This window comes from Arachis ipaensis, chromosome B7 (assembly GCF_059453495.1).
Source record: "Arachis ipaensis isolate K30076 ecotype BB chromosome B7, ASM5945349v1, whole genome shotgun sequence".
NCBI lineage: Eukaryota > Viridiplantae > Streptophyta > Magnoliopsida > Fabales > Fabaceae > Arachis > Arachis ipaensis.
Window position 1 is genome coordinate 64,879,144 of NC_142442.1, and position 6,000 is coordinate 64,885,143.

The following is a 6,000-nucleotide window of genomic DNA, read 5'->3' on the forward strand; positions in this document are numbered from 1 at the left end:
AATAATCTAGTCATAAAGACATGGGTCATAACACTTGGCATGGGATGCAAGAGGAAGTGAAGCATGCAAAATGGCATGAGAAGTATAGTCTCAAGCATCCATAACAAAGAGCAAGTCATGTTCAATGAGTATCTAATCAACAAGCAAAGTGGACTCAATGCGTATAGAAGACAACAAGTGAATGAGGAGAAGCACACAATTGAAAGTACATTATTAAAAGAAATCAAAATGGCATTCATGCATTTCCTCGAACACTTGGCGTGCAATTATCAAGCAAAGAGAAATTATAAGATACTCAATCAATTTAAAGCCCAAAATGAGACAACAATCATCACATAAACATCACATATTGGCAAAGATAAGGAAAAAAATGACAAAAGATCTATTAAAGAAATTAAACTCAAATTCAACATCCATAAAAAAATTAAGGAAAAGAAAAAGTAAGCAAACAAAAGTAAGGAATATCATCATGCAACTAAAAGAGAAACTAAGTAAAGCAACAAGAAGAATCTAACTAGAAGAAGAAATAATGCAAAGAAAATAATAGATGAGATATGGAGGAAGTAGAACCTTGAGAAGTATAAAAGAACAAGGTTGAATTTTCTTTTGTGAATATGAGAAAGAAATAGGAGAGATATAGTGCCACCGGAAGAGGTGGTCGTCGCCGGTGAGTGGCCGGAGACAGTGGTGGTGGATTGTGGAAGGAGAAGAAGAAAGGAGAAGTGATGGAGAAGGAAGAAGGAGAAAGAAGATATGAAAAGAGGTGAGAAAGGGGAACAGAACAAGGCGCGAGGCTTTAAAACTGATTCGCGCAACCGGCGCGCGCGCGCACAGTGCGATGGCGCGTCGGTGAGATGTTGGCAAGGGATGCGTGCGCGTCAGTGGCGCGCACGCGCGAGGTCTGTTGTGCCCCTGGCACAAGGTTGGCATGGGTCTCTGGAATTTGTACCAGAGTTGGTGAGTGGCGCAGGCGCGCGGACGCGCACAGTGCGCAAGCGCGTGCTTGAGTCAGTTGGCAACGGGCGCGGACGCGCGCAGTGCGCGGACGCGTCGATGTGGGCATAAGTGTGGCATAAGTGTGGCATAACTCTCTGGTTTTTGTACCAGGGAGTCCACATAGCGCCATCGGTGCGCGCGCGCACAGTGCGCTTGTGCGTCGATGGATGAATTACAAAGGTACGCGTAGGCGGCAAGTACGCGGACGCGTGAGTGCCTGGCGTGAGATGGGCATGAAGTGGGCATGACTCTTGGGTTTTTGGCTCAAGAGTAGGAAGTGCACCACCGGCGCGCGCGCGCACAGTGCACTGGCGCGTCGGTGCCCATTTTTCCTTTTTCTCTTCTCTTTTTTTTTCCAGCATAACAAGACCTATTCTAACACATTCTTGGTAGGTGCTTAAGCTAGTAGTCAAAGAGAATACTTCACAATTTCATGCATTATCCAAAACATAGCATTCTCTTTACTTTAACAATCCATCCATACCAAAATGATGAAAACTATATGAACATCCTATCTATTCACATGAAGAACAAAACTAGCATTCCTATGCAATCAATCAATCATCAAGAAATCACAAAATTCACAAGAATTTAGGGTTACAAACTAGATGGTATACACAAGGAAGATCTTACCACGGTGGGGTGCCTCCCACCAAGCACTTTTCTTTAACGTCCTTAAGTTGGACGGTCCTTTTCTTAAGCTTCCTCTCTCCTTGGTGCATCCTCGAATAGGAACACCTCTAGCTCTTTTGGGGGCTTGTAGCCATGATATTTCTTCACTCCATGTCCATTCACTTTAAAAGTTGCTTCACTCTTGGGATCAAACAACTCCACCACTCCATAGGGCTTTATCTCCTTCACCTTGAAAGGTCCTTCCCATCTAGAACGGAGCTTGCCAGGCATGAATCGAAGCCTCGAGTTGTAGAGGAGAACCTCATCACCTTCTTGAAAGTTCTTCTTCCGGATGTGATGGTCATGAAATGCTTTAGTCTTTTCTTGGTAGATCCGGGCATTCTCATATGACTCGTTCCTCAAACACTCAAGCTCCTCTAGTTGTAACTTCCTGGCTTCACCCGCCTTGGCTAAATCTATGTTGCACTGCTTTACCGCCCAATAGGCTCGATGCTCAATCTCCACCGGAAGGTGGCATGCCTTACCATAGACGATTCGGAAGGGACTCATCCCTATCGGAGTTTTGTAGGCCGTTCTATACGCCCATAGTGCATCTTCTAACCGGAGGCTCCAATCCTTTCTTTGTGGATTGACCACTTTCTCCAAAATCCTCTTAATTTCCCGGTTGGACACTTCCGCTTATCCATTTGTTTGCGGATGATAAGCAGTAGCAACCTTATGCGACACTCCATAGCGTTTGAGCAATGCCTCTACCTTCCTGTTACAAAAGTAGGATCCTTGGTCGCTTACGATTGCTCGTGGCGACCCATAACGGCATACAATGTTATTCCTAATAAAAGAAACAACGGTATTGGCGTCGTCAAAGCGAGTAGGTATGGCCTCTACCCCTTTGGCACGTAGTCAACCGCTAACAGAATATACAGATACCCACTAGAGTTGGAAAACGGTCCCATAAAGTTAATGCCCCATACATCAAATATCTCACAGAACAACATAGGTTGCTGAGGTATTTCATCCTGTTGGGATGTGTTTCCCGACTTCTGACATTGATGGCAAGACATACATAACCGGTTAGCATCCTTGAATAAGGTTGGCCACCAGAATCCACAATCCAACACCTTTTTAGCGGTCCTTTGTGGGCCAAAGTGGCCACCACATTCGGACGAATGGCAAGCTTCAAGAATGGGTTGGATTTCAGACTTCGGGATACATCTTCGAATTATTTGGTCCACGCCCCTCTTCCACAAGTGGGGGTCATCCCAAATATAGTATTTGAAATCACTCCTCAACTTGTCCCTTTGGTTTTTCGAAAAATTGGGAGGGAAGATTTTCGCAACCAAGTAGTTCGCCATTGGGACAAACCAAGGAAAGCTATCCGACACAGCATGCAAACTATCCAATGGAAATGAGTCATTGATCGAAAATGGATCAAATTTCAAATTTTCAATGCGGCTTAAATGATCCACAACCAGGTTTTGAGATCTACTCCGGTCCCTAATCTCAATGTCAAATTCTTGCAAAAGCAAGATCCAACGTATGAGTCTAGGCTTTGACTCATTCTTTGTCAATAAGTACTTTAAAGCTGCATGATCCGTGTATACCACTATCTTTGATCCTAGCAAATAAGATCTGAATTTATCTAAAGCATGAGCAATAGCTAGGAGTTCTTTTTCAGTAATGGTATAGTTGGATTGTGCTGCATCCAGTGTTTTAGAAAAGTAAGCAATGACATAAGGGAGTTTACCATCGCGCTGTGCAAGCACGGCGCCTACAGCATGGTTTGACGCATCGCACATTATCTCAAATGGCAACGTCCAGTTGGGGCCTTGCACAATCGGTGCCGTGGTAAGAACTCTCCTTAGCTCTTCAAAAGCTTTCACACATTCGCTGTCAAACTCAAAATCCACATCTTTTTGGAGTAGGTACGATAATGGCAAAGCAATCTTGCTGAAATCTTTGATAAAGCGCCTATAGAATCCTGCATGTCCCAAAAACGAGCGGACCTCCCTCACAGATGAGGGGTGAGGTAAAGTGGTGATAACATCGACCTTGGCCGGGTCTACAGAAATGCCTTCATGAGATACTACATGTCCTAACACTATACCTTGTCGTACCCTGAAGTGATATTTTTTAAAATTTAAGACAAGGTTAGTGTCAACACATCTAGCTAAGACCTTGGCCAAGTTCCCTAGGCAACAATCAAATAAAGTACCATAAACGCCGAAGTCATCCATAAAGACTTCCAGACAATTCTCCATTAGATCGGAGAAGACACTCGTCATGTACCGCTGAAAAGTAGCGGGTGCATTACATAGTCCAAGTGGCATCCTTTTATAGGCAAAGGTGCCAAACGGACAAGTAAACGTGGTCTTCTCCTGATCTTCAGGAGAAATATGAATCTGGAAGTAGCCAGTAAATCCATCAAGAAAGCAGTAGTGAGATTTACCCGCCAAACGGTCTAACATCTAATTGATGAAGGGCAAGGGGTAGTGGTCCTTTCGTGTAGCGGCGTTAAATCTTCTGTAATCAATACACACTCGCCACGCATTTTGTACTCTTTTAGTGACCATTTCACCGTCGTCCTTTTTGACCGTCATGATGCCCGACTTCTTGGGAACAATCTGGACCAGGCTCACCCACTCACTGTCGGAGATTGGGTATATGATACCCGCATCCAATAATCTGGTGACCTCTTTCTTCACTACATCGAGGATGGTCGGGTTGAGCCTCTTTTGCGGTTGCCTAACCAGCCTAGCTCCATCTTGGAGAAATATCCTATGCATGTACTTGCGGGGGTCAATTCCCACAATATCCGCTAGGCTCCATCCTATTGCTTTCTTGTACTTTCTTAGAACATCTAGGAGCTTTTCTTCTTCTTCACTTGAAAGCTCACGAGCAATAATGACCGAAAACCTTTGGTCGTCCTCTAAGAAAGCATACTTCAAATGAGATGGAAGGGGCTTCAGTTCACTTTTTGCCTCAAGCTGAGGTTCTGAAGAACGAAACTCTCGCGCGATCTAAAAATTTCACAATAAATTCACGTTGTAAGTATAGCTTCTAGACCGACAAGAATTCCTTTCTTACAAATGTTTTGGTTGTCACAAGTAACAAACCCCTTAAAATTAATAACCAAAGTATTTAAACCTCGGGTCGTCTTCTCAAGGAATTGCAGGGAAGCATAATTTATTATTGGTTATGCAAAGGTATATTTTTGGGGTTTTTTAAAAGGTTTGAATAAGGAAATAAATTGCTAAGAAAAATAAATTAATAATTAATAAAACTCTTGGCAAGGTATGAGAATTGAAAGTTCTATCCTAGTTATCCTTATCAGGAGTGATGAGAATTGGATTTTAATCCCACTTAGTTAAGTCAAGTGGACTAATTAATTTAATCCTTAAGTCCTAGTCAATCCCTGTGGGAAGACTAGCTTCAGAGCGACCCAAATCAATCAGTAATCTGCCAATTTCAATCACTGCTGAGTTTGACAACTCAAGTATTACCAATTACTTAACCAAAGCCAAAAAGAAGAAAATATGTAAATTAAATTAAAAGCATCCATGACATAAATAACATAAAATAATCTTATATATGAAATACCTCAAATTATATTAAATAAAACATTCAAATCTTAACATGGAAAATTCATAAGCCAGATTAGGAACATTAACAAGTAAAAGTATTGGAATAAATAAAAGTAGAAAATATATTAAAGGAATATTGAACCTGTGATTTGAAGGAAAGTAATCATAAAATTAAGAGAAATCATAATCCTAATCCTAAGAGAGAAGAGAGAACCTCTCTCTCTAAAAACTACATCTAAAACTAAAAATTATGAATTATGAGCTGATTCTTATGAATGAATGGATTTTCCCACTTTATAGCTTCTAATCTGTGTTTTCTGGGCCAAAAACTGGGTCGAAAACAGCCCAGAAATTGCTGGAGAAGAAATCTGCCACGCTGATTTTCGTCGCTGCGACGCGTCCGCGTAGAACACGCGTTCACGTCGCCTAGCGGTATGGCTACTATGGCAAATTATATATCAAATTGAAGCCCCGGATGTTAGCTTTCCAACGCAACTAGGACCGCCTCATTTGGATCTCTGCAGCTCAAGTTATGACCGTTTTAGTGCGAGAGGGTCAGGCTGACAGCTTTGCAGTTCCTTCAACTTCTTGTATTCCTTCCACTTTTGCATGCTTCCTTTCCATCCTCCAAGCCATTCCTGCCCTGTAATCTCTAAAAACAATTAATACACATATCATGGCATCGAATGGTATAAAGGGAGAATTAATATTAATGAAATTAAGGTCAAAGGAGCACGTTTTCAATCATAGCACAAAATCGGGAAGGAAAATATAAAACATGCGATTTCTA